Source organism: Callithrix jacchus, chromosome 21 (assembly GCF_049354715.1).
Source record: "Callithrix jacchus isolate 240 chromosome 21, calJac240_pri, whole genome shotgun sequence".
NCBI lineage: Eukaryota > Metazoa > Chordata > Mammalia > Primates > Cebidae > Callithrix > Callithrix jacchus.
The window spans coordinates 32,405,626-32,412,687 of NC_133522.1; the positions used below are offsets into that span (position 1 = coordinate 32,405,626).

At 44.9% G+C, this 7,062-nt stretch overlaps 1 non-coding gene across 1 annotated transcript; it reads left to right on the forward strand.

Moving 5' to 3' along the window:
• Positions 1–4,673: 4,673 nt before the first annotated feature.
• Positions 4,674–4,780, forward strand: LOC118150055 (U6 spliceosomal RNA). Its single transcript, XR_004737816.1, has one exon. It is a non-coding gene; the product is annotated as a U6 spliceosomal RNA (small nuclear RNA).
• The last annotated feature ends 2,282 nt before the right edge of the window (positions 4,781–7,062 follow it).

The following is a 7,062-nucleotide window of genomic DNA, read 5'->3' on the forward strand; positions in this document are numbered from 1 at the left end:
AATGCTAAGGGAGAGCAGGAACATCACATGGTGAAAGCATGTGATGAGCAAAAGAGAGAGAGCGGTCGGTAGAGGGGATGCCACACACTTTTAATTGACCAGATCTCACTTGAACTCAGAGGGAGAGCTCACTTATCACAAGGGAATGGCCCAAGCCATTCATGAGGGGTCCACTCCCATGATTCAAACACCTTCAAGCCCCTCCTCCAACACTTGGGATTACATCTGAACATGAGATTTGGACAGGGACAAATATCCAAACTATACCACTTGGTTTTCAGGTCACTCTAGCGCAATAGCATCTACCCCAGCTTAAATCCTGAAAAATACCAAATTTATTCTAGTTTTTGACCAACATAACAAAACAGGTCAAGGATTTGCTTAGTCTGTTGTGCCATTTTGCCTTAACTACTTGGGAGCTACTGAGAATTTTCTATTTTTAAAATCAGGTTGTATCAAGATTGTTTGGTGCTTTTTGACCAAAATCTCTAAACAACTCCAAAAGTCATATACAGGCAATGGCTAGAAAAGGGCAGATAAAGATATTAGAAACTGAGCCTAAGTGACTCAAGTCTGTAGTGCTGTCTTACTAGTCTCAGTAATTCAACCCCCAGGAAACAGCCACAGAAGACATTTTATCAATCAAAACAAAGAAGCTCAGGCAAGCAGAGTGATGTGTGTCACTCACAGATACACTCGTTTTTTTGAAATTAGTCTTCAGTGATAATCATTCAGTGCAAGATTTAGTCTCCATGAACTGAAGCACAGCACAACTTGAAGCTTCACTGGTCCGTTGGGAGTGAGAAGCAGGCCTGTAACATGTCTGTGATTAAGTAGCAGTTTCCTCCTGATTTTTCAAGCTCAGAGCTCTCTACCCTTTCTCATGCTTGCAGAGAAGATGTTGCACAACTGGCCCAGAGGATTTTTTTCCTTGCATTTCTGTAGTCTTAGGTAAGGAAGGAAGGATTTGACTTAACATGATTCTCCTTCAATCTGAACATGCCGGTGCACCTTATTTTCCATTCCACTCCATATATTCTCTGCGACTATTGTTGTTTGTTTTTTGAGACAGGGTCTCACTCTGTTGCCCAGGCTGAAGTGTAGTGGCATAATCATAGCTCACTGCAGCCTCAACCTCCAGGTCTCAAGCAGTCCTCTCACCTGAGTCTCCTGAGTAGCTGGGACTACAGGTGGGTACCACCACGCCCATCTAATTTCTTAAATTTTTCATAGAAACAGGATCTCACTATGTTGCTCAGGCTGATCTCAAACTCTTGGGCTCAAGCCTCCCAAAGTGCAGGGATTATAGGAGTGAGCCACTGTGTCTGGCCTCAGTGACTGTCTGAAGTCTCTCTTTAACAACTCTCTTACAGTTCCTGTTCCTTGAGAAAAAACATCTTGAATTACAGTGTTTACAACTGAAAGGGATGAAGTAGTCACTGAGGCCAAGGCTTTAATTTGATGAGGATTTACTGCAGAGCCAGATCATTGGAGTCTCTTGCATAAGTCATATGAATATTTATTGGCGAAGCTTGGCCTTTGTCCCCTCGACTTCCCGATCTCATTTCATCTTGTGGTGCTTCCAGGATCTGGCCACCTTGCTAGACCTGAGTCATAAAAGGGATGGGGCTCTGAGACCAGCTGTACTATATGAAGTGGTGACATGTTCCTCATCTAAAGGTGGGTTATCTTTCTAGAATCTTAGAGTCGGAACTCAACTTAGAAATCACCTGTTTGATTCTCCCATGAAGGCGGGTGTCTCTTTTACAATATTCTTGAGACAGTCATCTGGCTTCTGCCTCCTTATTTTCTATGACTGGGAGGCAGCTTCAGGAAATATCACATTTCACTAGAGTTTTTTGCTGTTACATTTAGCTAAAATTTACCTTCTTTTCACTTCTGTCCTTACATCCCAACACTGCCCCATGGAGTATCACCAAATGCAGAGACACACTATGCTTTCCACCACAGGGCGCTCCTTTAGAACTGTTAAAACAGTTATCCAGTACTTCCCCCAAGATTTTCTTTTTTTCCTCAGCGTTAAATATCTGATTTTTCTAAACTGTGCCTTATGGGATACAGTTTCTGGATCCCTTATAATGCTGAACTTTGGATGTATTCCTTTTGGCAAATGACTGTATCCTATTTATCCACTAATTCAACAGATATTTAATAAGCACCTACTAAGTTGAGGGAGGTTTAAAATATACAAGCATGTGAATAATAAAACATAAAATGTGGTATATAATAGTACAGGCTGTGAAGAAAAATTAAGCAGAGGAAGGGGAGATGGAGAATTTGTGTATAGTTAGGGGCTTGGAAGCTTGCTATTCTATTAATACTCACCGTGTTGGGGAAAGGCCTCACTGACGTAGTCAGCTTAGAGCAAACATGCAAAGGAAATGAGGGAGGAAGATTGCAACTGTTTGAGGAGGAGGATTTGGGCATAGAGAATAGCTCCTGAGGCAGAAATAACTCTGATGTGTTTGAAGAGCAGCAAGATGGCCCTGAGGCTCCAGTCGAGGGGATGAGTGGGAGAGCGGGAGGAGGTGAGGTCAGGGAAGTTGTTAGGGGCTGAATGGTGTCTCTCCGAAATTCATATGTTGAAGCTCTAAGCCCCAGAACCTCAGCACATGAGATAATGTCTTTAAAGACCTAAAATGAGGTCATTAGGGTGGGCCATAATCCAATAGGACTGGTTTCCTTACAAGAAGAGGAAATCAGGACACAGATGGGCACAGAGGGAAGACCAGGTGACCACACAGGGAGAAAAGAGCTGTCTACGAGCCTAGGAGAGAAGCCCCAAAAGGAGCCAACCCTGCTGACACCTTCATCTCAGGACTCTAGCCTCCAGAATTGTGAGAAATAAATTTCTGTTGTTTAAATCACCCAGTCTGTGGTACTTTACTATGGCTGCCCTAGAAAGCTAACACAGAGGGGAAAAGGGCCAGGTAGTCTAAGACCTTGAAAACCATTTTAAATTCTTTGAGCAGAAGGGGAGCCAGTGAGGGTTTCTGAGCAGATGAAGGTGATGATTTGGCTCATATTTTAAAAGCATCACTCCAGCTTCTGTACTGAAAGCAGTCTACGGGGAGGCAAGGGCAGAAGGAAGAAAACCAGGAGGAGGCTATTGCAGAATTGTACATGAGGGTGGGAGGTGGTGAGGAGAGGGAAGTTTGGGAATATATATTCCCAAGTGAGAGCCAAGAGGATTTTCTGATGAACTGAAATTGTGATGTGAGAGAAGGAAAAGGGTCAAAGATGACACGAGCTTTTGGCCACAGCAACTGGGAGAATGGAGTTAACATTCATCGAGATGGGAAGGACTGTAGGAGCAGTGGGCTTTTTTTCTTCTTCAACTTTTCTTGTAAGTTAAGGGGTACATGTGCAGGATTGCAGGTTTGTTACACAGGTAAACACGTGCCGTGGTGCTTTGCTGCACAGATCATCCCATCACGTGGACATTAAGCCCTGCGTCCATTAGCTATTCTTCCTGATGGAGCAGTATGTTTTAGAGGGGAGGACCGAGAGTTCAGTATGGACACATGAAGATTAAGATGCCTGCTCATCTTTGAGTTTGAAATGCCAGCTAGGCTGTTGGATGTATGAATTTAGAATTCAGAGGAGTGGTCAGGGTAAAGATACAGATGGTACTGAGTGAGATCACTTAGGGTGAAATGAGGACAAAAAAGGGATCTGGAGGTTGGGCACGGTGGATCCTGCCTATAATCCCAGGACTTTGGGAAGCCAAGGGGAGTGGCTCACTTGAGGCCAGGAGTTCAAGACCAGCCTGGCAAACATGGCAAAACCCTATCTCTCCCAAAAATACAAAAATTAGCCAGGCGTGGTGGCGAGTGCTGTAATCCCAGCTACTCTGGAGGCTGAGGCACGAGAATTGTTTGAACCTGGGAGGCGGAGGTTGCAGTGAGCTGAGATGGTGCTATTGCCCTCCAGTCGGAGTCACAGAGTGAGACCCAGTCCCTGACAAACCCCCCCTGAAAAAAGAAAGGATTTGGGATTAAGTCCTAGTGTACTTGGAAATGTCGAGGTTGTTAAGATGAGCAGGAACCAGCGAAGCAGAGGCAGGGCAGCAAGTCAAGTAAGAGTAGGGAGAGAAGGAGGGTAGTTTCCAAGAAGCCCAACCGAGAATGTGTTTCATGAGGACAGAATGATTACTGGTTAAATGCTGCAGATACTGTGTGTCACATAAGATAAGGACTGCTTTGTATTTAGTGATAGAGAGGTCACTGGTGACACTGATAAGAGCCAGTTCAGAATGGTGGGAACAGAAGTAAGATTTGAGTGAGTTCAACAGAGAGTAAGAAAAAGAAGTTTGAGTCAGCAATTATTAAAATATTCTTTTGGAGGACTTCTGCTGTGAAGGGAGCAAAAAGCTGATGGTAGCTCAAGGGAAATACCAAGAGAGGGTAATTTTATTATTGTTGGAGACAGCTCACTCTGTCACCCATGCTGGAGTGCAGTGGTGCAATCACTGCTCACTGCAGCTTCAGCCTCCTCGACTCAAGCGATCCTTCCACTGCAGCCTTCTGAGTAGCTGCAATTACAGGCACATGCACCACACAGCTAATTTTCTTATGAGCTTGGCCAACAAGTTTGATACCAGTCTGCACAACATGGTGAAACCCCATCTGTACAAAAAAGTACAAAAACTAGTGCTTGCTTCAGCAGCACCCATGCTAAAATTGGAATAATACAGAGAAGTCCAGCATGGATCCTATGCAAGGATGACACACATTCATAAAATATTTCATACATTTGTAGAAGTACATAGGAAAAAAACTACATTAGCCAGGTATGGTGGTGTGCACCTGTGGTCCGAGCTACTTGGGAGGCTGAGGTGGGAAAATCACCTGAGCTCAGGAGTTCGAGGCTGCAGTGAGCCGTGATTGCACCACTGTACTCCAACTTGGGAGTAGAGTATCACCTAGGTTGGTCTTGCGCTCCTGGGTTCAAGCAATCCTCCTGCCTTGACCGCCCAAAGTGCTTAGATTACAGGTGCAAGCTGCCGTACCTGGCAAAGAGACTAATTTTTTTAACTGAGTATGTTACAAAAAATTTGTATGCAGGGGGGAATGATTCTGTCACAAAGGAAAATGAACAAATTGGGAGAGGGAACAATTGTTGGAACAATGTCCTAGAGTATAAGAGAGGATGGCACACAGAATACAAGCACAGGAGTTGGTCCTGGATGGGACTAACATCTCTAGCTATGTTGCCTTGTACACAGCCACATTAGCTGTTTAAATGTAAATTAATTAAAAATGAAGACAATTATAAATTTTTCCAGCTGGGGTAGGTGGCTCATGCTTGTAATCCCAGCATTTTGGGAAACCAAGGTGGGAGGATCACCTGAGGTCAGGAGTTCAAGACCAGCCTGGACAACATGGCAAAAACCCATCTCTATTAAAAATACAAAAATTAGCTGGGTGTGGTGGCATGCACCTGTAATCCCACCTACTTGGGAGGCTGAGGTAGGAGAATTGCTTGAACCTGGTAGGTGGATGTTGCAGTGAGCCAAGATCACACCACTGCACTCCAGCCTGAGAGACAGAGTGAGACTCCACCTAGTTGTGCTAGCCATATTTCAAGTGTTCACTAGTCACATAGGACTAGTGACTACAGTACTAGAAAGTGTCAACAAAGAATATTTTGGTCATTACAGAAAGATCTGCTGGGCAGGCCTGAGCCGCAGGATGAGGGAAGGCAGACATATGTATGAGAACCTATGCAGAGGTGAGTATTTGTGGTGGGAGGAACTTGTGAAAGATCATTCCTGATTTCTTTTGTTTCTCACTTAAGGTGAGTAAGGATGGAGAAACCTGGAGCTTTGAGGAAAAGATGGAGACTGTATCTCTAGGAGATAGAAGGAGTGAGGGGACAAGGGGAAATGGCAGGGTACAAGACAACTTTTAAGATTCACTTAAGGCTGGCACAGCGGCTCATACCTGTCATCCCTTTTTTAAAAATTTGAGACAGGGTCTTGTACCATCACCCAGGCTGGAGTGTGGTGGCGCAATCGCAGCTCACTGCAGCCTCAACCTCCTTGACTCAAGCAGTCCTCCCACCTCGGCCTCCCAAGTAGCTGGGATCACAGGCACATGCCACTACACCCAGCTAATTTTTGTATATTTTGTAGAGACAGGGTTTCACCATGTTGCCCAGACTGGTCTCAAACTGCTGGGCTTAAGCAATCTGCCTGTCTCGGCCCCCCAAAGTGCTGGGCACAAGCCACTGCACCTGGCCACATCTATAATCCCAACACTTTGGGAGACTGAGGTGGGAGAATCGCTTGAGGCCAGGAGTTCAAGATCATCCTAGACAACATAGTGAGACCCCATCTCAACAAAAAAGAACTTTAAACGTTAGTCGGGTGTGTGGTTGTATCAGTCTGTTTTCATGCTGCTGATAAAAGATATACCCGAGAATGGGCAATTTACAAAGGAAAGAGGTTTAATCAATTTATGGTTGCACATGGCTGGGGAGGCCTCACAATCCTGGTGGAAGGCAAGGAGGAGCAAGTCACACTGTATGTGGATGGCAGCAGGCACAGACAGAGCTTGTGCAGACAAACTCTCGGATTTTTTTAAAGCCATCAGATCTCATGAGACTTATTCATTATCATGAGAACAGCACAGGAAAGATCCGCCCCCATAATGCAATCATTTCCCACTGGGTCCCTCCCATGACATGTGGGAATTATGGACCTGCAAGATGAGATTTGGGTGGGGACACAGAGCCAAGTCATATCCATGGTGCTCACCTTTAGTGCTACCTACTTGGGGGGCTGAGGCCAGAGGAGCCCTGGAACCTAGGAATTTGAGATTGCAGAGAGCTATGGTGGGCCACAGCACTCCAGAGTCAGCCTCTGTCTCTAAAAGTAATTTTAAAAATATCTGATTTAGCTTAGTGATTTCTAATTTAGGGAGACCAATCAGCATGCTGTGTAGTTTTTTCCAACTTATGTTCACTGGCATGAATGTGCTATTGGAGTAGATGGAAAGCCAGGGCTAGTCTAGTGAGTGGTTCTCTATCCTGGCTGCA